The sequence below is a fragment of the Mytilus edulis genome, chromosome 7, assembly GCF_963676685.1.
Source record: "Mytilus edulis chromosome 7, xbMytEdul2.2, whole genome shotgun sequence".
In the NCBI taxonomy this organism is placed as follows: Eukaryota; Metazoa; Mollusca; class Bivalvia; order Mytilida; family Mytilidae; genus Mytilus; species Mytilus edulis.
In genome coordinates, this window is record NC_092350.1 from 16,278,640 (window position 1) to 16,305,778 (window position 27,139).

Consider the following 27,139-nt stretch of genomic DNA (forward strand, 5'->3'; position numbering starts at 1 on the left):
TATGCCTTGCATGATAATTTCGGAAAAAAACCCAATAAAATTTTGTTGGAGATATGGTATTTTAAAACCTACTCGAGAAGAGACAGTCTCTCGCGCTTGATATGCTACACATTTATAGGGACATAGCAATCAAAATTTGCATGAAATAAAAATCTAACCAGTGACGGGATTCTGGAGGAGTAGACGTGCATACAGGGAAAATGACTGAAAAAAAAAATTCTGCATAAAATGGTCCAATTTTTTATTTAGCAATACTATATAGTGCTAACAAGCTGGCTATACAAAGAAGTAAACATTGTTTTGTATGCAAGCTATGGTATAATTCATTTTTTATTTTTCTTCATTATAAAGTTGAGAAATGAACATCTGAGCTTTTTTTGTGATGAGAAGAAATTTCATTAATGGTAATGAATTAATTATTAATGTGTTTTTGTTATGTAATTCAGTACTTGTGTGTATTCCATAGTCTATTTGTCGTTTTCTAGTCTTGTTTGACAAAGGTTTGGTTACAATAGGAAAATATGTTTTATTCTGTAGAACAAAGGAGACATGTTCAAAACAAAACATAGAAAACTAATGACTGGGGTGATCTCAGGTGCTCTGGTTATTAAAGTAAAACTATATGTTAACTTCTACAACCCAATGTTTTCTGTGGTGCTAAAAAAATAATACTTCATGTTTATGTTTACTTTACATATTCCTCACAGACCTTCCCTAATTGTTGTGAAGATGGAATGAAGAACCCTGGATGTATTTTGTTATTTTCTTTTTCTTTTCAGATATTGTGTGAGATAGAAGGGGATGATGAAGAGACCCTGTGTGGTGTTGTATACAGTGTTTAAAGTTTTCTGAAGTAAGTGGCAAACAAACTTTTTTTTTGCATTATTGTCATGAAGGTTAATAGTCTAGTCAATTTAGTGAACAACCTGCAACTAATTGCAACACAAGGTTTTTCTCTGAAAAACAAGTCTGTTTCTATCTATGAACAACATACTAAAACTATACAAAAATATATTTTATGAAAATATTTTGTAGTAAAAGTTAGGTAATATGAGTTACTTCCTCTTATTTGCCAAAATTGAAAAAAAAAAATTTATCCACAAAATGTTCTTTATTTTGTAAAACAGTTCAAGTAATACAATACAATTCATAATTATTTCAATTCAAAAGAATAATCTTACAAGTGGATCACTTTCCTGTCTCAAAATTTGTATATTTAAATAAAGATATAGACCGAGATTGTGTTCTGCTATTTTACAATTCGAAGATCTAATTCTCTACAATAGTGATGGTATGTAACCTATAACAGAAGACTATTTTGAGTTCGATTAACCAACATAGTCACAATCTTACTAGGTTTTTGAAAGAAATCTACCCCTGTGTTTAAGTTAATTTTAGTTGGGGAAGGTGTTCTCGAAACACATGTGTTTGGCCATTAAAAATTGAATTTTTTTGCAAGACTAACTTTTTTGAAATTCAAAGTTATTAATTTATTTTTTTAACACAACTTTTTCAAGACAGACAAGACAAGACAATTTATTACAACTTAGGCACACGTATGGTGCTACAAGAGGATAACAATTATACATTAAAAATTACATACATACTTATACATTTACAAGAAAGTCACACAATAGATTAATAATTGATATCATACAATAAAACTGAAATATATTTGGTTGATTTGTTTGCAAAATTCTTAATTGCAACGTGGTTAGAAATTATTGTAACATGCTATGAATTATGAAAATATTTTTTCAATATGTCTTAGAAACATGCACACTTTTGTTAGCACTGGCACGTTACAGTGTGATAATAGACCACAAAATTTCAATTGGGAAGGATTTTTTATGTAATATGTAGGTATATACCTTTCTCTTAAAGACATAATTTGTTTATTGGAACATACAAAAAAATAATGATATTCGTCACCAATGGTGTTTGAATCGCAGTGACAGCATATACGATTTTCTCTTGGTGTATTTTTCCACCGACCAACTTCTATAGGGATTTTGATGTTTGAACATCTAAATTTACTGTAGATGTATCGATCTGCCACTTTAAGATTGAGTAAATATGGCTCTAAACAAAACATTGTTTTGTATGAAGCATAAAACACACCTCTAGATGAGTTTGTCATATCAGCAGATAGGCTCTGTACGAATTGGTCAACCAATCTCTGTTTTATTTCTTTTTTGATATCCGAACTTTTGATATCACCCTGTGCATTCCAGACAAAAGAAAATCCTGTATCATCTAAAATTTGTTTCACGGAAGATAACCATTTAAATGAGTATTGGCCTGAGTTATGTAAGTTATACATTAACTGATACAAGATCCCAGATAATTTGTTACTACTGCTTTGCACTAGCCTTGACCAAAAGCATAGTAATTTAGTTTTGATATTAATTTTTAATGGAAAACTGCCAGTTTCCCCATAGACCATATAGTTTGGTGTTGTTGATCTAACATTCAGGACTCTTTTTTAGGAAACTCAAGTGCACCTTTTCAATCATGTCAACATTTTCATGACCCCAGATTTCCGACCCATAAAGCAAAATTGGAGCGACCATACAATCAAATAGTCGAAACTGCAGATCTGAAGGGATGTTTACATTTCTTAACTTATAGTATAATGCATACAGTGCTTTTTGTGATTGTTCAACAAGTTTTTTCTTTGATGTATAAAAAAGTTCTTCTTGAACAAACATGTTAAGATTTAGATTCAAACAATGCTTTTCAGAAAAAAAAGCATGATGAGTGTTAAATGATTGTATGCTAGAATGAAAATTCCAGGCTCCTGAAGCAAATAATAAACTACTCATGTAATTAGCGACGATCTCAGTACTTACAAACCATATAAATAGAGCTTTTATTGTAACACTAAACCAATAGGGGGCAAGTTCCATACCAGGAAATTCGCCTCCAAAAACATCAATATAATATATAATAATAACACTGAACCCACTTTTCACTGGTTTCTAATTGGATGTGTACAGATTTATATTTTAGTCGTTGCCAAGAGTATTTATTCATCAACTGTTATTAGCTTTGAGCTAGCTATTGAAACTCAGTGTCATTTTGTTAATTGGCCATGGTTTAGTATATACTCTGTGCTGACCTTTTTGAGTTGAGCCCTTCCCAACTGAGTTTTACAATTTGCACTTATGTTGTTTGCTATATATATTTCACAACTGTTCCTTATTATGGGAGGGCTGGGTGCATGCTCGCAAACATGGTTAACCCTGCACACTATGAATATGATTATCACATGAAAGTGGCTCTTGAGTACATGGTGGTTATTGTTTGCTGTCTGTCATATTTATTTGTCCATTCATTGTCTTAAAAGTTTTATATTTTAACGAAGAGCTTAAAGAAGGAACTTGGTAAGCTTTTCTTTATATACACATATCTTTAACCATAATATTTCATACAGCAGACAACCCATGTTAGTTCTTTGTCATTATCCTTTGATTAATGTTTCAGACCACCACATACAGGTTTACAGGGTACACAAAAAAGGCGCTGCAGGGGCGGATCCAGCCATTTTAAAAAAGGGAGGTTTCCAACACAGGACAAAAAAGAGGTGGGTTCCAACTATATGTCCCCATTTGAATGCATTGATCGGCCAAAAAAAGGGGGGGTTTCAACACCCGGAACAATCCCCCCACCCTTGGATCCGCCAATGTGCTGTTACTATTAACACTCTAGGAAGTGATCCCATCAATTCATTCAACAGTCGGCTTATCTCATTTTCAACATCTAAAATTTGACAACTTTGGTACAATTTTTCTATTTAAATTTAAGCTCTTGAGGTAAATTATAATCATGATCATATTGACAAAGCTTCTCTTGAAATTGCCTTAAATAATTTCTACATTTCATGCTAATTCAGTAATAGTGAATGTTCCAAAAAATTAAAAAGCTTACATATCTGAAATTAAACCTGGATATTGATAGTGCTTGCGAAGTAAAATTGGTCTGTGTTTAAGGAGGCTCGAGGGTATAAAATTTTCAGAAAAAAATCAAACATTACAAATTATATTTATTTCCTTTTTTAGTTGCTACTTTATCATATTGTACAAAAATCATTCAAAACAATCAATCGTGTTGGCCCCAGATGACTTTCAAAATGTATACATCATTGAAAAAGTTCCAAATTATCTCCCTTTGATGGAAAAATGCCATTTTTTGGCTCTAAAATTGAAATATCTTTTTCAACTCATCGGTGACCTATCTTTTTTAATATAATTTCCATATACATGTAAGCTGTACTTAAACTAAATTATTTTAAAATTTTAGCGATTTCTGTAATAAATTTCTTTTTTTTTATTTCGATATTACATTTATTTCTCCTATTACTTCAACAGAAAAAAACCACCTTTACAAAAATGTATGCTTCTTTCGAAGGCAGATTGTGAGCGCAAATGAACGGTGACCCCACTTTTTTATTTTATTTTTCTATTAACTAGCTATAAGATAAAGTTCATTTATAGAAAAATATAGAGAAATCCTATATAAATGATTTAGACCCGCGAACCCCCTTAACTGTGACTTTATGCAATTCAAATGTTGAAAAAGTAGCTGATGGAAAAACTACACAAAACAGGACTACAATCTATGACAATGCAATGACACTAGAAAAATATATCTTCCAGCAATTAACATGGCAAAATCAAAGGCAGTAACCAAACTGATTCACAGTTATTTTTTAACACAATCTAAGTTTTGGTTTAGTATAGCTACGTATTTAATTACTAAAAATACATAACAGTTACATAAGATAACAATTTCAAACTTCCACAAAATGCACTTCTTTAAAATTGAGTTTTACTGTGTGTTTATTTATTCTACATTGTCTGTTTAGAGAAACTATGGGAGGCTTGAGTTCTCAAACAACATGTTTTTCTCCCAGCCACATTATTACACTTATCCCAAGTCAGGAACCCCTAGCCTTAGTTTGTCTTGCATTTATAGTTTTTGTTGTTGATAATTTTGGTTCATGTGTATGTATTGGAGTTTCAAGAGTGGTTTCCATTTCGCTGAACTAATGTACACAATAATTAATGGGGTCGGCTGAAGCCCACCTTAGTGTGCCGGATTTACTTGCTATGTTGAAGACCGATAACAGGGGACTTGTTTTCTCTTTGACCCATTTCCTGTTTCCATTCTCAACTTTACGTTTTTAAAAATCAAGCTGGAAGTAACCAAGATTTTAAAATTTTCATTTGTTATGCCCCTCACTTAGGGGTACTATTTTCTGAGCGTCCGTTCATTCGTTCGTTCTTCTGCTCTGCTTCTATATAAGTTTTTGGTCAAGGCAGTTTTTGATGAAGTTGAAGTCCAATCAACTTGAAACTTAGTGCACATACTCCCTGTGATATGATCCTTCTAATTTTGCCAAATTACAGTTTTGACCCCACTTTCACGGTCCACTGGACATAGAAAATGATAGTGCAGTGGGTATCCATGTACTATGGACACATTCTTATTTTGTAATTAGTTTGTAAAACAAAATATTTCACACAACACATTGGTCATTATTGATATCGATAACAAAAGGAATACATATGCATATAATCATGAGATAATAAAGTCTGTCTATAAAGATCCTATGTTAAAAGTTTTGACCATGAATAACCATGAATAACCGAGCTTTTTATTTCCATTTTCACAATTTTTCTGTACACATCATATTTTACACAAGATATACATTTTTTTAATACTAATTTCTATAGGACTTCTTAAGATAAACATCAGAAAGTATTTACTATTTATATCCCAATTTCGAAAGTTTTAACCACCAATAACCAAGATTTTTTTAATTCCAGTTATTGGGTTTTCTGTCTCAAGACATATATTCAACTAAAATACCCAAATATTAATACTGATAACTAAAGGACTTCACAAAATAAACATAAAATAGTATGTTCTTTTTTCTATATAGATCAATTTCACAAATATGAACCATTATAACAACGGAGATTTTCTGCGTTTCCAGTTTTCGACGTTTTTTCACTAAAAATCACTCATTTCACCCCAAAATTACTTCAATATGAATAATAATAGCTAATGGACTACTTTATAGTCTATAAAGATAAGGTTTCCTGTCTTCCACAAGCTTTAGGTCTAAAAATGCAACAATAAATAATAATTTTTCTTCTTTTCCAGTTTTCAGCATTTTTTCTCTAAAAACCACATATTTCACCCAAAATAACCTTTTCCGCAAATCATATCAATGTAAAGTTTTAGTATGTTGTTAGTACAAGTCTATATTACAATTTTCACTAAAAAAAGCTTGTGTTGCAATTAGTTGGAGGTTGAGTGATTTTAGAGCTATATATTGACTAGGCTATAAATACATGTATATTACTTCCATATTAGATAACCAATCAAAATGAATGTTAGCAACAAGTTAACTAAAATAATATCATGTATTTGAGGTAACCATAGTAATGCTTATAAGGTGACGTGAACACAAATGTCATAGTATACATGTAGAAGATTCCTGTACATGCTCTCAAGGTAAGGGTGTAGGTCTTGCAGGGGAATGCAAAAATTAGTTTTTTTTTAATTTTTCTTATTAACCATGGAATTGGAATGTGTATCATAACAGCATACCATCAAAGTTTTGTCTGTATTGGCAGTGTTATTTGTTGTTTATACAGGAATATTTGAATATGATCAGTGATAGGATATTCAAAATACCGAGAGTTAACACCAAAAGGTGTAAATCATTGATTGTTTAACTAATGTTCTTGAAAGGAATAGGGATACTGTTCAAAATTTTCAGAACCTTTAATAGTCTTGAGACAAATTGACTTTTACCCAGTATGAAGTTTTTATGCCCCACCTACGATAGTAGAGGGGCATTATGTTTTCTGGTCTGTGCCTCCGTTCGTCTGTGCATCTGTGCGTCCGTGCGTCCGTTCGTCCTTTCAGGTTAAAGTTTTTTGGTCAAGGTAGTTTTTGATGAAGCTGAAGTCCAATCAACTTGAAACTTAGTACACTTGTTGCTTATGATATGATCTTTCTAATTTTAAAGCCAAATTAGACTTTTGACCCCAATTTCACGGTCCACTGAAGATAGAAAATGAAAGTGGGAGTTTCAGGTTAAAGTTTTTGGTCAAGGTAGTTTTTGATGAAGCTGAAGTCCAATCAACTTGAAACTTAGTACACTTGTTACTTATGATATGATCTTTCTAATTTTAAAGCCAAATTAGACTTTTGACCCCAATTTCACGGTCCACTGAACATAGAAAATGAAAGTGGGAGTTTCAGGTTAAAGTTTTTGGTCAAGGTAGTTTTTGATGAAGCTGAAGTCCAATCAACTTGAAACTTAGTACACTTGTTGCTTATGATATCATCTTTCTAATTTTAAAGCCAAATTAGACTTTTGACCCCAATTTCACGGTCCACTGAAGATAGAAAATGAAAGTGGGAGTTTCAGGTTAACGTTTTTGGTCAAGGTAGTTTTTGATGAAGCTGAAGTCCAATCAACTTGAAACTTAGTACACTTGTTGCTTATGATATGATCTTTCTAATTTTAAAGCCAAATTAGACTTTTGACCCCAATTTCACGGTCCACTTAACATAGAAAATGAAAGGGTGGAGTTTCAGGTTAAAGTTTTTGGTCAAGGTAGTTTTTGATGACGCTGAAGTCCAATCAACTTGAAACTTTAGTACACTTGTTGCTTATGATATGATCTTTCTAATTTTAAAACCAAATTAGACTTTTGACCCCAATTTCACGGTTCACTAAACATAGAAAATGAAAGTGGGAGTTTCAAGTTAAAGTTTTTGGTCAAGGTATAGTTTTTAATGAAATTGAAGTCCAATCAACTTGGAACTTAGTACAGATGTTCCCTATAGTATAATCTTTCTAATTTTAATGCCAAATTAGATTATTACCCAATTTTTACAGTCCATGGAACATGGAAAAGGATAGTGCAAGTGGGGCATCTGTGTACTTTGGACACATTCTTGTTTTTCCTTCTCCAACATTGAATTTGTTAATTTGTGTTCACATTAGTAATCATTTATAAGCATCTAAGCTTTTAAAAGGACGGTCAATACTTAGAACACTGGTCTCAAGGACATAGCCATGTTTGTTTAAAGTTCAGCACACAGTTTATCTTAGCATGGGAACATTACACCTCTACCGCCTTATCAACTTTAATTTATTTACATTTCTTTCATAGGTCATTGTAAGTAGTCTTCATGAGAAGCTATTTAAATAAAGGTATATGGTTAATGATTGTTTCTCTCTTCCAATCTTTTTCCTTGTACTTTTGAAAATATTTTTAATACCATCCATTTAAAGTTTGGTAAAGTTAAACTTGTTCATTTCTTATACCCTAGCTCCATCTCAACAATCTAATGCCAACAATATTGGTTACAGCATGGAAATATTATATTTCATTTTACTTCCATGGTTGCAGATATTTCAATTACTGAAAGGTAAAAATGCACTAGCAACTCCTAAACACATACCTTTTTAATTGGATTTTAGTGATCTAGAATAAATCTTCATGAACCAAGACGTTCAAACAAATCAAGGGATTAAGAACATGTTTCTTTATGAAGCTGTGACTACCCAACAACTCCCTTGTAGTCTTGTCCTACAGACAGATAGAATGGTTATCTGTTGGACTAGTCTTCTCTTAAAGGAGGGTAGTATACCTACCTTTATAATTACTTCAGGGTTCAGCTAGCCAGCAAGCTAACCAAAGATAAATTACCTTTTCCTACACACTCGATGCATTTTGCTGTAAAGGGGTAGCATTACTTGAGATGACCTAGTTTAGTAGTTATCAAGCAGAACTCAAATTATATTATGTTCAATAGCGATGTTTGATTTTGCTGTTAATTTTTATGCAGATATGTATGTTGTTTTCTTTCAGAGATACAGAACTTTTACATTATGTAATCGGATTTTAGATGAAATTGACTAACATTTATGTTAAAAAAAAGCTACTTAGAAATAGGAAGAAATGTATAGAAGCTTGGCTACCCACATCTTCTTTTTTATATTGGCAAGCATTTCTATCCTGTATATATGCCAAGTTAAAATTCAATGTTTGTCAGGGACGACTTATAATTTTTTTGAGATAGCACAGCTCTTTTATTTATCCTAATTTACATGATTCTAAATTTTGGATATGTGGTAAATGATAAGAATATATATTGAAGTGAATTTATTTGAAAGGTGATTAAAAAAAATAGCATGGTTGCAGTATGACATTTACTTATGCTGCCCATTAATAGGTTAATGGAAAAGTTTATATCTAAGTAATCATTGATTATCTAATATTTACTTAGATATGATAACACCTATGTATTGATTGCATAGTATGTTACATGTATAACTATAACACACTTAAAATTACCTTTACCTGAACTAGAAAAAAAGGGGGGAGAAGATGCGTAAAGGAGTAATCAAAAGTGAAAATATTTAGATATTGAAAAAATACTACACATTAATTTACCAGACCAATAATCAATCAACAGACATTGTCCTTAGTTCTTTATATGCAGAAAATATATTATTTACAGTAAATTATTATAAGTTCAGATGAACTTTGATATATCTGGATCACCAAAAATTAGATCTCTAAATAGGTATATTTGTTTTATCCAAATTCAATTCAGCAGACCTTTAATAATAAATTGGACTTTTGAAACCTTTGTCTCAATGTTTGAGTTTTTTTCTTTATATTCTGTATCAACACGTTTCTCTTGATAGTCTGGTAAACAATGTAATAAAGTTCAAGGTTATCCATTACGTTTTAACACCCTGGGTAATTCAAACTGCCAACGACACTCTTGATACATTAGTACCTAAGCATGTGGTATTAGTGTAAATGCTGTCATTTACACATACATCGCGAGGGCACTTACTTATAACCTTTCCTGATTATATTGGCTTTTATAATGCTGATAATAAAAATAATTGACTTTGGTTCTGGATAGCATGTGATATTCTGTATATTAATTTATAACTCTTGTTTTTAGCCAAGCAGTACTGATTTCTTATTACAATAAACGAGCCCATACAACTCCATACAACTCCATCTGACGTCAGAATATATAGAACAACATCTGACATCAGATTCAATACAACTTGAACTCCATACAACTTCATCTGACATCAGAATAGAGTTGTAATGTCAACATATTGAACTAACCAATGTAACAACACTGTGCTGGAACACCATAAATTAGATCTCTAAATAGGTATATTTGTTTTATCCAAATTCCATTCAGCAGACCTCTAATAACATGAATAATAAATTGGACTTTTGAAACCTAAACTGTTCAAGAAGATTTGTCTCAATGTTTGAGTTTTTTTCTTTATATTCTGTATCAACACGTTTCTCTTGATAGTCTGGTAAACAATGTCATGAAGTTCAAGGTTATCCATTACATTTTAACACCCTAGGTAATTCAAACTGCCAACGACACTCTTGATACATTAGTACCTAAGCATGTGGTATTAGTGTAAATGCTGTCATTTACACATACATCGGGAGGGCACTTACTTATAACCTTTCCTGATTATTTTGGCTTTTATAATGCTGATAATAAAAATAATTGACTTTGGTTCTGGATAGCATGTGATATTCTGTATATTAATTTATAACTCTTGTTTTTAGCCAAGCAGTACTGATTTCTTATTACAATAAACGAGCCCATACAACTCCATCTGACGTCAGAATATATAGAACAACATCTGACATCAGATTCAATACAACTTGAACTCCATACAACTTCATCTGACATCAGAATAGAGTTGTAATGTCAACATATTGAACTAACCAATGTAACAACACTGTGCTAACAATCATGCCTTTAAAACTGGTACTCTCTCAAACAACTAGCATTGCTAACTGATTTCCTGACTCAGTCTGAGTTTGGATATAACTCATATGGAAGGTACATTATGAATCATTATATCATTACAAATAAATGTAAAAATATCCCTGTCAAAATTTAATAAAAAAAAAAAGATGGTGTTTACTCATGCACCCCCTAAAATTTTACTATGCATGGGATAAATGCATTTGAATGTGGAAATATATTTGGAAACCTCCTTTTAAAATGGCTGAATCCGCCCCATAAAGAAAGAATGTTAATCAGTAATCTGATTATTAACATTCAGACATACAGTGGGAGAAAGATAGTTGTCACTAATGAGGTAACAGTTTGTAACTTGTCACTAATGAGGTACCAGTTTGGAACTTGTCACTCATTAGGTACTAGTTTAAAACATGTCACTCAATGTCCAAACTGACAATTTCAAGGGAATAGACCACTTTCGAGTTCCTCCGTCACCAGAAAAAACTCGTCAATTATACACGCCTTTATGACGTCATTTACCAGATAGAGGGGTCGCCTGTATCCCTGCACTATTTATGTTCATCAAGCGTCTTAGTGATCGTCATTGTGCAGGATAAACTAGAAATAGTGGTTGTTCTGTAGGTACTTAATGACAATTCCCTAATGACAGCAATGCTGATTGTCAATTTTGAGAATTCAATTTGCCGAATAATTCATAATTCATACAATGTAGCATTATAGTTTTCCAACCACTCGCTCATCATTGGAATGGAAGTGACGACGCCCCTAAACGCACAAATGACGTTCACTAAAACCAGAGTTTTTGAAGGAAATGCATCGAACTCGAAAGTTGTCTATTCATTTACACATCTTGATTAAAAGTCTATTCATTTACACATCTTGATTAAAAGTCTATTCATTTACACATCTTGATTAAAAGTCAAGGATATATGAAATTTAAATAGAAACCAAAATATGAATAATATTTAAAAACAATGTTTGAAATGAAATCTAAAATGCAAAAGTTGGTGATTTTAATAGCCAAAAATACTATTTGCAACTCTTGGGTGGAGTTGGTTCATGTATTGTATTAAAATTGTTGGTCCAGCAAATATTTTCATCAGACTTTCTCAGATACAGAATAACATCATATTTAGTCAGTTGCTTGGAAGTGATGAATTGTAAGATGTTAGCAATGTTTTTGTATAGCCTTTGAAAAAAAATCACCAAATACATTAGATATTCAGAAAAGATTGGATATTGAATTTTTCACACAGTTAGCCATGCAATGCTACAATATAATTCTAACTACAGACAATACTTGGTAGATATTATGCAGTCTTACATTTCAACTCAAGTTTCTAGTTTGTGTCAACACATTGTTTGAAAGAAAATAGTCCTTGTTTTTCATGTTTTTTTTCTGGACTTTACTGCTGGATTAAAAATTCATACTGAATTGCAATATATTTTTGAATATACAAAAATATTGCATCTTCTTCTTTAATTTTTTTTTACATTAAACCAGGAAAGTAGAAGAAATCATGTTTACTGAACATAGTACAATCTTAAAACAGCAACAAGAAAGTAGAGAAAAAGTGGTTTTGACATTATAATTTTATGCAGTTTCATACCTTTTTAATTATCCTTGCTCAACGCACATCCCACTACCCCCATTAAATCACATTACTACAAACATGATATTTACATGCACACTTTAGCATTTTATTTTTTGAAAATATTTACAGATCATCTGTTTTGCATGTAAGTCTATGAGACAGTCTATCTACAAAACTACAACTTTAGAAGGCCTAGATTTATGTACACCTTGCTTCTCTTTTTCTATTTGAATGGAGGCTGGACAAGTTCATTTGTTTTGATTAACATTTACTTAGTCAGTTAGTGACCAAGTTTTTCATCTTATCTGGTCAAGAAGTATGACCAAGGTCACTCACTGATTTTATTTTGTGGATTAAGTGTATATGTGTGACCAGTGAATGACCACTAGATATGACATTTTTATGTAGTAAGATCTAAATATTTGTTTTAATTTTTCAAGGACTTATTTGATCCCTTGTCGCAGGACATTTATTTTCAGATATAAATAGTAAGGTTTTGATTATATAGCTGTTTACTTTTTGGTAGTTGTTGTACTGTTGTTATACCCAGTTAAGCTTATCATTGTTAAATATTTTTACCATTGCAATTTTGAAATGTTATTGTTTTTATACAAATTTTTATCTCCCTTTATGCATTTAGGTCATCAGAAACAGACCTTTTGAGGTACTTTTCCATAAAGCCATTTTCTGCTTAAATCAAGTACATATTATTGTATGGTTGTATCTTTTCCTTATTTACATGAAGCTTGATTTAGATTATCAAGACTATGTATTTGTTATTGATTTTTGTTTGTATTTTTTACGAGTGGATGTTTAAGTAGTTTTGGTCAGTTGAACTGTCCAATAGTTTGGGTATTCTAGTAATCCTTTTTATGTATTATTTTGTAAGTTATCTTAGGGTGTAGGTTTTTTAATTATTTTATGATGGTTTAAATTTATAATACAAACAGGGGCCTTGTTAGCCTAGTGGTTGCAATAAAGATCCCTTAAGCCTGGTCACTCTGAGGTTGTTAGTTTTCCGTCAGATGATTTTTTAAGAAAATTCAGCCACTGGTCTACTTCAGTTTTTATTTTCCTTTTTAACGACATAGAACACATTTAATAGTTGTATAAAAAGGCAGTTAAGAAGGAAAATAAGGAATCTGAAAAAGGCCAGTGGCCAAAATGTCTTAAAAAATGGTTTATTACAACAATAATGTAATATGTGTTCCTAATAAGCATTTTGGAACAAGAAAAACAAATAAATTAAAACACAGTACTTTTAAGAATTAAAGAAAATTAAGTTTATACGAGATGTTCTGTTCAAATAAGATAATAAACATGATAAATATGAATTGAATGGTTTTTGGAAGATATATATAGGTTCCTGTTATATGGGTAATTTTAATTAATTTAACTGAAGTAAAAGTCGGTATATCATTTGTGAAGTGAGGAAATATTGAAAGTAACATCATTGGCTATTCTGGTACTAGGCTGTTATTGTAAATCTTGACAATTTTAATATTTGTATAATCCGAAGCCATATTGAATTTTTTATGAAAGGATCCAACATTCATATGGGCAGGAAATACTTTTTTTTACACGTATACTTCGAAACTTGTTTCCCAATCCACTATAAATAAATATGTTTAAACCAATGATAAAGGCCCAAGTAAGTTCAGGGAGAAAGGAAAGAACACCCACACATTTAATGCCAAAAAGGCTTGTGTCACAGAGTCCATGTATGAAATAATTGCCACTGAACCTAAAGCAAACCCCCAACAATGGATCAGACATTATGTTAGTGCCTGAACATATAATACTTATTTCATTGATCTTATCAAGTTTGTTTAAATACCCATCAATTATACACTCACTCAATTATGTTTTTTCTCTTAATATTTGGGTTATATAAGGCTGATTTTTTCGTTGGTTATGTCACGATGTCCTTAACTTTATCATGATGTCCTTATCTGACCTAAGAAACAGGATGTTATTTTATATAACTGTTATATAAAGTTATATAATGTAAGTTAGAGTTATCTTTCTTTGGCAGATTAACCAGCAGCATGGGTACCGGTAAATATTATATTTAATTAATCTTTTTAATTAATCCACCAAATATCAGCTTTCTGTGGTTGATTACAATGAGTTAACGATAAAACATTGATTTTTTTTTTTTATTTCAACTGTAAATTTTTCATAATGAATGAAATTTATTTTGTTAAAAACATTAAGAATTTGATGAGCTACTTTTATATACCATAACAAAATGAATAATGAAAAAAAAACCAATTAGATAGTTTAAGCATTTTATATACTACCAGAATTTGAAACTAAACTTTCCAATTCTATTTTTGAAAAGGGGGGTTCAGCTGGTTATTTGTTGTAAATTTTAAGATTTAAAACATATTTATTTAATTTATAAATAAAGTCTATTTGTATTGGTGAGATTATTATATTGTCAGACTGATGAATTATTTTATCTGATCATATTGACATAAGATTAGGCAAAGCTTACACCCGCAGGTTTACAGATTTATACTAAATTTAGACAAAAAAAACTTTGTTTATTTTTTGTATTTCATATTGTACATGGTTTTAAATGTTCCTTGGTTTGGTTATATAGAGTCAGTGGTTTGGTAACTTATTCAGTTGCACAGTCAGTAGTTTCTGTAAAACTGTCAGTATGTCTATGTCAGTAGTTTCTGTAAAACTGTCAGTATATCTGTCATTAGTTTCTGTAAAACTGTCAGTATGTCTATGTCATTAGTTTCTGTAAAACTGTCAGTATATCTGTCAGTAGTTTCTGTAAAACTGTCAGTATGTCTATGTCAGTAGTTTCTGTAAAACTGTCAGCATGTCTATGTCATTAGTTTCTGTAAAACTGTCAGTATGTCTATGTCAGTAGATTCTGTAAAACTGTCAGTATGTCTATGTCAGTAGTGTCTGTAAAACTATCAGTATGTCTGTCAGTAGTTTCTGTAAAACTGTCAGTATGTCTATGTCATTAGTTTCTGTAAAACTGTCTGTATGTCTATGTCAGTAGTTTCTGTAAAACTGTCAGTATGTCTATGTCAGTAGTTTCTGTAAAACTGTCAGTATGTCTATTTCAGTAGTTTCTGTAAAACTGTCAGTAGTTTCTGTAAAACTGTCAGTATGTCTGTCAGTAGTTTCTGTAAAACTGTCAGTATATCTATATCAGTAGTTTCTGTAAAACTGTCAGTATGTCTGTCAGTAGTTTCTGTAAAACTGTCAGTATATCTATATCAGTAGTTTCTGTAAAACTGTCAGTATATCTATATCAGTAGTTTCTGTAAAACTGTCAGTATGTCTGTCAGTAGTTTCTGTAAAACTGTCAGTATATCTGTCATTAGTTTCTGTAAAACTGTCAGTATGTCTGTCAGTAGTTTCTGTAAAACTGTCAGTATATCTGTCAGTAGTTTCTGTAAAACTGTCAGTATGTCTATATCAGTAGTGTCTGTAAAACTGTCAGTATGTCTATGTCAGTAGTTTCTGTAAAACTGTCAGTATGTCTATGTAGTTTTACTTTCATGTCAATTTGAAATCATATACATGCATGTAGTTAAATTTGCATATACATGATTAATAAACCACCCCTATGTGCAGCTAGATGTTTAAGATAAGCCATTCCATCATCATCTTGATAAACAACTAGGTAGTATATATACAGTTCATTCCATCATGTTGTACAAATACATCTAAGATATACAATTCATTGTAATAATTAACTAGTCTATTAACATTTAACATTGACAGATCATTGTTGTAATTTGGTCAATGAATTCAGTGACTGAAATTGGGCTTATTTTACCTGCCAACAAACTATGGAAAAATAAATAACACCTATTGATTGCCTTATTTGGCATTGATGATTTCAGGAACGTACCCTGGCCTTACAGGATCTGCTGCCAAAGTACTAGTTATTAACATATAGGAAAAATAACCAATATTTATTTTGCAATTATAAATTTTGTACAACTGAATCCTAGACAGTGGGATGACCTACAATAATGTACATAGATAAATGAAAAAGATTTCAATGATCTAGGGGCCTCTGTGGTTGATATGTCTAAGTAATTACTATACTGTTACTTAATCAGTCAACACTGGGGTTGTGATTTCAAACCCTGCTGGTGCGGGTGCACTCCACTCCAATCTTAATTGACTTGAATTGTCTGAGTTTTCCTATCACAGGGTCTGTGATTTTCTTAAGGGCTCTCAAACTTCCACAACCATTGAAAACTGGCCACCACAAGATAGCCCAAAAGTGGTGCTTGTTTTAAGTGGCCTCAATCAAATCAATTTCAATAATCTGAATTGAATGCTATTTTAACTGGATGAATTTTAAAAACTATTTTATGTATACAACAAACAACAATGTTGCAGAGGTTATACTATTATTTTATCAGTTCAATCCATCTTCATGTTGTTGTCTCTATGAAAGAGCAAATAATTTACATGAATATCACACATTTTGTTTTGTCCAAACATGGTGCAGTGGCATATACAAGTATGACATTGTTTTTTTATAATATAGACCTTGACTGGCTACAAAGCCCTCCCATGGTCGTAATACAAGTAGGTTGGTACAACTCAAATTTATAGTAGAATTATTTGTCTATAAAGCTTCAGTGAACCCTAAATTATGTATTTTCATTATGATGATTTGGTTGTTACATAAATACAATAAAAGTCAAAAAAGTGAACCCTGATGAATTTTCATTATGATCATTAGAAAGTAACAATAAAATTGGTCAAACCACAGCATTAGGTTTTGTAGACTAAAATGGATTTTCTATTTTGGTATGTAATTTTGGGCGCATCAATTCCTTATTCAATAATCTGAACATTTTTTTCCCATGTAAAATACTTTTCTTTGCTGTTATGACAAATAAGTCGACCTAGGGAAGCCTGGGAGTATCCCTGTGAAATAGTCACTTAACATTTAGTGCATTTGTTGAACTAATATTTGAATGTTGAATCTTTAAAATATGTAGAGATTTTTGTGCATGTGTCCTCAGCATGTAAAAGGTTGTCACATTTTTCAAGTTGAGTTGTTTATAAGTTTTTTTCCCTTTTTCTTCTTTTGAAGATTGTGAGTGAACTAACTGCAAATGTATTAACCTATTTTAAAGTGTCATTATAAATAATGTTTCATGGAAACTGTGAAAAAGACAAATGAGTTTATTAACCTGCAGTATATATTAAAAGGAAATTTATGCAGAATATTAATTTTCACACAAAATTTTCTTCTTTCTGTCATTTGTGTATATAATATTCTCAGTTTATTGTCCTCTTGTATACTCAATGTGTCTGAGGTTGAATAAAGACTTTGAATTTTGAGTTTTGATTTTAAAATTTCTTTTCTGTGTTTGAAAATGTCAAGTACCATTGATTTTGGAAAACTGTGAAATGAACAAGTCACATTAATTTGACCTAACTATAATATAATTAAAGGAAAGATAAGAAAAGTTTAATTAGGAAAAAACAAATTACTTGTTTATAATTTTTTTTTTCTACCATAAATTTATTTTTGACAAACACAAAATCGATATAGTATTAAATAAAAGAAACAAATTAGGAATAAGAAAGACTAGAAAATATGTGACTTCCTATAATACAGACTCATTTAAAATATTGTTTTAGTGTTTCAAGTCACTTTATAAGCTAAATTACAGAAGAAGCAGAACTCTATGTCACTACAGGGGAAAATTAACTTTATATTACAAAAGTAATTAATTTTACATAAAAAAAAGTTTAGTTTATTGATTGTGGAAAGGATAACAAGGTGTGGACATAGGATCTGTGACACCTGTCTTAAAAGAGGATAAAATGGTGGAATAAGTGTTAATTACTGAAAGCATATAAAGTGATTGTCTCATATCATAGTGAGTCGTGATTGCTGTTTTAATCATGGATCCATATAGATCAAGTTTTCTGGGTAAGAAATCTTTATGAATTACATTTAATATGTACATGTATGATATGGATATGCAATGATACTAATTGGCACACAGGAAATATACATTGTAATTAATTAATTACATATTTGTTTTGCTGCTGCTTTTAAAAAAAAAAAGAAAATGAATAATTTATACCATTTGAATATCATATTACATTTTATGATTGATGTATTGAGTTAGAGGAAAAAGAGAAGAAAACCTATGAGTTTCACAGAAATCTTGATAATGATTAGTTATACTGAAAGGTTCCAGATTTCTTAATATTTTTTCTGATGAGATTTTTTTGGAAAAGAGTTGGTGCTTATTGTTGATTGTGAAGTCTCTTATAAAGGCTTTTAATGATCCTGGTTCGATCTTCAATGATATGACTTAGTTAGATAGAAGTTTGAAATATCCCTTAAATTGTTGACAAAAAAATGGAGGGACACAGTAGAAAATTTCAATCTTAAAAAAAGGTACTTTTTGAGAGGAGTTTTTGCAGTTTCTGATTATTTTGAAATATTTGCCATGATTATTGATAAGACAGGTTGTAGATTGAATCCTCAAATAAAACAAAGGCCAAGTTAAGAGACGGAGATGACTGGTACAACTTACTTACTTACAATGTACTTAGGTTTACCCCTAGGTTCTTTTACTGATACAGAAACAAAAGTTCCTCTTCATCAGTCTCTATAACTAAATCTTCTCCACTTCCGGTAATTGTTGATTTATAGTATTCGTACACCATTGTTTGGTTCTTCCAGAATTTGTCTAGTCTATTCTTAAATGTATTTGTGGTTGGTGATGTCACTATAATTTCGGGTAGTGCATTCCATGTTCTCACCACTCGTAGAGCAAAAGCATTTCTCCTTAATTCTGTTCTTGCTCTCTGTGGAAATTTTTTTAGACTGTTACCGCACGACCCTGTTCTTGTAGTCATATCCTCCCATAATTTAACAAGATTGTGCCACCCCTTTATCATATTTTCTGTTCAGTATTTTGTATAATTCAATCATGTCACCTCTTTACCGTCTAAAATTTAGAGATGGTAGTTTTAATTTTTGCAGTCCTCCTTAGTATGCTACATTCTTAAATCCTGATAGTTGTTTAGTTGCTCGGCGCTACACATTCTCAATCATGTCAATATATTTCATTTTATATGGATGCCATACTGAGCTTGCAAACTCTAAATGTGTTCTTACGAGTGTCTTGTATAGTGGAACAAAGGTATCTGTATCTAAATATTGGAAAGTCCTTCTCAGTAGTGCAAACATGGAATTTGCTTTAGTAACTTTTGTAGTATTGTCGATTTCATTGTATATTTTGAGTCTGGTTCTGGTCCTCTTTTACCTATGTGCATATGTTTGCACTTCTCAGGGTGAAAGGAGAAGGTTCAGTAAGACCCCTTTTTGGCCCCAAAATATAGCAGTTTTTCAAAATTGTGAAAATGTAATCTTTTAGATATTTACTGGAAAGAAGAATGCTTCTGCTACATAAATATGGGCCGTTTTTGACAATACAATGTACATATATCGGGTACTAGCATCATTAAGTCATGCTAAATTACTGAAATCTTCACAATTTTAGCATTTTAGTTAAATTTTAGACGGTTTCCATCTTAAATGAAAGTGGCCGCATTCGTGTTCATTCATAGTATTGAAATGTAAGTTGTATTTGGTGATAATACATAACATGTATAAAGGTTGAGGATGAACACGGATGCGGCCTCTTTCATTTTTGACAAAAACCATCTGAAAAGTGACGTTTTTTGGCATATTTGATGGATTTTTCATATTCAAGCTTGAGTTGGAGCGTTTTTAATGACTAAATCAGTTAAAATTTTCCCCAAAAACTTATTGAATCAATTGAAATAGACACGTAAGTGTTTGAAAAGTGTCCAAAATCTTTCGTTAGATGAACTTGAAATACCGGACCTACTCCTTTTAATAACCAGGTATAATTACTCCATTGCGATAGTTTAATTTAAGTCACTTTGTAATTGTGTTTTATCCTCTTTCTGACTTATTGTGTTACAAATTTAATACCATCTGCAAAGAGGTACTGTTTCAGAATCGACCAGGTTTGGTAAAATTTACAAAAAGTAGAGGCCATAGCACAGATCTTTGGGGTATACCTGAAGTTACTTTTGACCATCTAAATTGATCAGCTTCATAAAAATTAGGATGTGATGTCCCCATGTTAAAAAGAACTTTACAGGTTAAAGCCATACTTCCAAATCAAAAAGTTGTGTCTATGAAAATTAAGTAAAAGTTTTAAGTAATTTTGTAGACAAAAATTATGCTTGACTTAAATATGTACCTGTTATATAAAAATTATGTTCATTGAAATATAAAACGTGACAACAGACATAAAACAAACAAGTTTAAAATAAACACATCATAAGAAGGAGGCCAAAGGATTCATCATTGTCCAAATGGGGAAAATTAACAAAAGGGAACAAAACATTGTCTATTAAATACTCCAAACATTTTATTTTATCAAAATTTTATGTTTTGTTTGTCTTTTAAAATGTTCTATTTCAATGTTGCTTAATTCACTAACAATGGCAGATTCTTCTGAAAGATGTACATTTCTTTAGTTACTTTCTATGAAAAAAGAATTTATTTGAAATACATTGAAAAACGAATTTTGTCATGGAAAAGTCTGCATTTGTTTATTATTTAAAAAAGAGTTAAGGAAGTAAACAGATATTATGAACAAAAGACTGTTTGAGCATAAGCAGATGAGACACAAACCCCCACAAAATAAAACAAGAAAAACAAGAAATTTAGAGGTCAACAAAGATAGTTATTTGATATTTTTGGGATAATGAGTTTCCAAGAAAAATGAGATTTAGGAGTGGAAACAAAGAGATATTTTGATGTATTGAAAACACACACATAAAGAATTAGAAGATCTCAACTGATTTTTAAAAGGTTTTGCAGGCATTAAAGTGTGAAAAAGAACCCAATTGTATAATAAAAATGTTGCTGAATTTAATATTGGTTAGACATTAAAATTCTTTAACCGTTTACAATTTAATTTGTTATAGTTATTGTTATTTTTCCAGAGAACAAATATAATGCCTTTTCCATGCTTGTAATTGTCTTTGGAATAAAGTACCATTGTGATTTCAAAAATCAAACTTTAAAGCCCTTAATTTTGTATGAAAATTTACTAAATGAAAAGTTTTATCTTACTGACTCTCAATATACATAATAGTTGTTTAAGTACTTTGTGAACCAAAGTGATTTTTTTTTAAAACCAGAAATGCCTTATCTTTTTGAAACCAATGTCCTTCTGAACTCCACAGAATACGGTGATAGGTTTCTGATAAAAAAAAATCCTCCTGTTTGAGAAAGGTATACGTAGCATTGACTTTGATTTATTTTTACATGTTTTAAGGTCACATATCACAAGGGACTAATGGTGAACTGAAGGTCACATGACCAAAAGTTCATACTTGGGTCCTTATTTAACTATTTTGATGGGATTTATCTCATGCACTTACACAGGGGTTTTAGCATTTCATGCTTTTGGCTAGATTTTCCTTTTCTCAAACTTTTACAGTTTCTGCATTTAACCAATTACACTGTCAATTTGTCATTTGACCTTTTCACCATTATCAAGGTCATTTTCCAAAAGGACAATTGGTGAATTCCTTAGATCCCTAAGAGAAAGACATTACAGCTTTTGAGTTATAATATTTGAGAGTTAATTTTGGATGAAATTATTTCTCTTCAGGGGGTTTGTGAAATTGTTTGGTGAAAATTTCATTTTCGTCTATTGTAACTGAGTTTTTGTGTGAAAAGGCTTTTGGCTATCAGGGTGATCATCATAATCCTTAAGGAAAGATGGTTTGGTCTGTCTAAGTCAAGTTTGAGGTGTATATTTCGGTATAGTACTTAGTATAAAAGATAATTTTGATATGATGTTTTCCAAAAAAAAGATGTATTTCTGCTGTAACTGTAAAAGTGTTATTCTGTGTAATCTTCATAAACAATGCTTCATTCTTAATCTTTTTGATTTTTGAGGATTTGTTGTTTTTAGGCATCTTCGCTAGCCAGGGGTTATGATCCACTTCCCTCCTCCCCACTCTTTGTAGATTATTTAAACCAACATTTGTGATAACAATGTTGCGCCATCTATCGGTAGATTAAATTCACGCCAATTCCGAATATATTATTCTTTACCAATGGTAGCACTTTAACTCTTCAATTTGTAAGTAAAAACACGGCAGCGTCTAGATTCTACACACTTGGTAAAGCAGGAAACGAAAATATATGTTGACATTCATGCATTTGTGCAAGAAACATACATAGGAACTTCTATTAGTCGATTAAAAACACTAAAATTGTCACTTAAAATATAGTCGTAATTGCTTAGGGATGTAAAGACTTGTTGCACAATAAGAACATGGCAAATGTTTGCATACACTTTTTACATTTACACTAGATCATGTTATAAGCGCTTTTTAATTGGATGCAGCGAGTTTGACTGCAACCAATGCAAATCATAATACATTGGGTCTCCTAAATTCTATCGCGATCCGCCAAGGGTGGAGAGGAGGGAAGTCGATCTTAACCCTTAGCTAGCGAAGATGGTTTTTAGGTAAAAAATGTTCAAGATGTTCAAATTTTGTTTAGACTTGTATGACGACTAAATAGGCAGCACAATGAAATAAAATATCCATGGGAACATAATTTTTCCTCCATCCACGAAAATAAATGAATACACAGTAGATTCAATTGAATGTGTTGTGATATTTTGAAATCCAGTTAGTGGTGTCTTAGTCTCTTAAACCTCAGCTAATATTTAATATCTTTAGATGATATATAAAAGTATTAGACATCTTAGACTCCATTAGATATTATTTAACATATTTTAGACCCCATTTGATACAATAGATATCTTAGAATAATTTAGAGTTCTTGATAGATTTGAAAAGAGGCTTGATTGAATTTTATTGGTATTATGTGTCCCTGGGAAATAAAAAAATGTGTAAGAACGTGACCTCGTTAGTTCTTTCATACTACTCTCCTGATTGACTCCAATAAAACAGTAATTCAAGGTTTATTTTAACAATACCTAATTGAGTTTATGGGAGTTATGGCCATGAGAATGTATCTTATATGTGAAGAAATAGGGCATCGTGATAACATTTTAATAATTTTTATTTGAGAAAAGTTTTTATCGTTGATTAATTAGATTTATGATTAAATGTGTACCCTAGGAAAAAAAAATTAAAAAATTGAAAGATATAGATGTTTTTCTTTTCTTGTTTTTTTTAATATTTTTTATGTGTTAGTTATTTTTAAATTTAATTTCTTTTTTTAGTGTTGATGAAGTATTAAAAAGTTTAATGATAAAAGAGACATTCATTAGAGAAAACCTCCAGACTTTCCTTATCCATACAATACTTATTATCCATCTTACTTCTGTTTTTGTTTAAATAATTTTTGCATATTTTAAATATTTACCAAAATTTAATGAAATCTGATTTTAGAGAGTGTTTAGATAATAAAAAAATAGTCATATGACATATGTTATTTAAGAGTTTCTCCGTGAAATTCAGTTGATAATTATTGTTTGAAACAGTAATGGACTACTGTATATTCCTTATTATTCGTTGGATACCAATTTTTCGGGGCTTTGTGGGTACAAATTAAATGTTCACACGAATAACAAATTTTCTATAGGCTTGTTTGCAGACTTTGTCAAAACCACAAATTAAATATCCACGATCATGCAAGTTTTACTTAAGGTTTATGTACCCTTCTGTAGCCATTTTTGTACGAATTTTTTAAACCTCAATTGTATCAAAACTAAAGATATAATAAATAATAGAGATAGGCCATTTAGTATATGTTCCAAGGGGAAACTTGATGCAAAGCATTATTTTTTACTGTTTCATTGCATTTGATAGAAAAAGAGGACTTTGTGGCAAATAAATCAAGATGTTTATAGAAAATCCACAGCCTTTAATACAGAGATGTTTGTTATAAAATTTGAAACATAAATTACTCACTTGATTTTCTATGATGTGCTAGTGTTTATTTTTTACAAAAAGTTCTAAGTAACCTGTAAATTCCAAAACACCTCGTGCTGAGTCACTAAAGTCGAGCGCACCCTAAAAGGTGTACTTGATTTTGGCCATATTTATACTTGTCTTAACCAATAACTACATTTATAAACTTGTTTTAAGGAAATCAATGCTAGCACTGCATGCAATAACCCTATATCTATCAGTCATCAAATTGCCAAATATGAGAGTACAAGCATAAAGGCTGTGGATTTTCTATAAAAATCTTGATTTATTTGCCACAAAGTCCTCTTTTTCTATTAAATGCAATGGAAGAGTAAAAATTAATGCTTTGCATCAAGTTTCCCCTTGGAATATGTACAAAATGGCCTATCTCTATTATTCATTATATCTGTAGTTTTGATACAATTGAAGTTTGAAAAGTTCGTACAAAAATGGCTACAGAAGGGTACATAAACCTTAACGAAAATTGGTACTTAATGGAAATTAATGAATCCACAGTATATAGAATAATACAAAGATACAAAAAATTGCATTTTGTAAGAAAATAGATGTAGATATAAGAAGATGTGGAGACAATTCTCCATCCAAGTCGCACCCAACAGCCAGCTATAAAGAGCCCAAAAATTGACTAGTGTAAAACAATTTATATAGGCGATCCAATGCTCCTAATCTATTAAAAAAAAGGGAAATGAGAAACACTTATGAACCATATCAACAAGAGACAACCAATGAACATCAGCCTCCTGACCCAGGACAGGTGCAAACAAACTCAGCTGGCTTAACCGTTTCAACATGCGCTTTCATCAGAAATAGAGTCAGTGGTTAACATACATGTATTTCATATCATAATGTTTTTGATTTTGTTATTTAATAGTTTGGTGTTTCATTAGATTTGGGCTTAACTATACAGCCTGACATACTGTACTTATATATGTCTAAAACTGCATGTTGAACTCTGTTTTGTTGTGTGGTTCCTGTCACATTTGGACATGCCCACAACTTTGTTTTCATTTAAAGTAAATAGAAAAATGTAATCCAACAATTAGACAATTTTGATGCCAGTACATTCATATCTGTATTTATGGCAAATGTATTAATTTATTTTTTAATTTTTAAAGCACAAATGTATAAAGAATTGATCTTGTTTGTAAACCGACATATTGTCATGTACAGTTTCCTGCAATTCTTTGTTCCTAATTAACTAATCATTCTGGTCAATTGTGACAGTAAGTAGGCAGACATGTTTGCATGATATAAAGGATTATGGTCCGTTATTGAAGACTGACTATTTGTACACATGAACATCATCCATTAATTTGATGCTCTGTGAATTAAACTAATGAATTCTTCATACTTCCAAGGTCAGGTTCCATTAACTAACTGCAGTTTTATAGCTGTGTAATTAATCAGATTTTTTTCTATGTGGTTTACAGTGTTATACCTAACTTCTTACATCTGGCAACAGGAAGCTTATTTCTATTGAATTTTGATGCTCTGAGGCTTCATCAAACCTGTTAGCATTGTTGTTTCTGATTCTTCTGTTTTCTTGAGCTGGGGGTCAATCCAACTTCTGTGGCTTTGGCTATGCTTTCTTTCTAGACGCTTGTTGTAATAAGCACATTTTGACTACTTCCCATATTATATGTTTTTATTTCCATGTTTAGCTCAGTGGCCATCCTCTGAGGTAGCTTTCTGATATAGGCCTTTGTCGCTTACTTTCTGGATATACCTAATAACTGATAAAAAATAATCTTCATTTTATGCAAAGTATGCTTTTTTTTTATATAAATAAGGACATTTGTTTTCTCATTTGAATTGTTTTACAATGTCATTTCTGTGTCATTTTGGTCTCTTGTGGACGGTTGTCTCATTGGCAATTATACCACATCTTCTTTTATATATATATATGTCTGACACCATTACTGTAAATTTGAAATGTTTCTTAAACTTATCATTTACAGAATCCTTACAATCCCCATTTTTACACTGGAAACAATTATTGATATTACAATAAAATTGAGAATGGAAATGAGGAATGTGCCAAAGAGACAACAACCCGACTATAGAGCAGACAACAGCAGAAGGTCAACAACAGGTCTTTAATGCAACGAGAAATTCCCGCACCCGGAGGTGTCCTTCAGCTGGCCCCTAAACAAATATATACTAGTTCAGTGATAATGAACGCCATACTAAACTTCAAATTGTACACAAGAAGCTAAAAGTTAAAATAATACAAGACTAACAAAGGCCAGAGGCTCCAAGTTTTCTTTTCTGCTGTTTCAATGTTTGATTTCCTTTCTGTCATGATAAACAACAATTGCATGTTTTCTCCAACAATAAGACTGACTGGACAGCTGCCTCATAAATGTCCATCAACCAACACTAGTTGGACTGTAACAGGATATTATTTTCAAGGGGTAGACAATTCTGATTTGTATGAATTTATATTTAAAAGATATAATTTATGTTTTATACAGGCATTAACTAAAAATGATACAGCAACTTACACTATATAATTGTCCCCAGCAATAGCTGAAAACTATAATAACATTATGAGAGTTTTAGAATGGAAACAGAAAAAGAATCAAAAAAGCAATGTGCCTTCATTTGCTAAGGGGCCCTGTAAATTAGGGTTTGGGTACAGTTTAGGGTAAGGGTTTATTTTAGTTTAGGGTTAGGTTTAAGTGAGGGTT

The 27,139-nt window shown here is 31.2% G+C and overlaps 1 protein-coding gene across 1 annotated transcript in view; it reads left to right on the plus strand.

Moving 5' to 3' along the window:
- The window catches only part of LOC139480880 (basic helix-loop-helix ARNT-like protein 1), a 76,563-nt gene that overhangs the window by 12,955 nt on the left and 36,469 nt on the right, over positions 1-27,139 (plus strand). Inside the window, exon 2 of the mRNA XM_071263807.1 lies at positions 780-853. The gene's annotated coding sequence lies outside the window, so the exon portion shown is untranslated. The remainder of the gene's footprint in view (positions 1-779; positions 854-27,139) is intronic.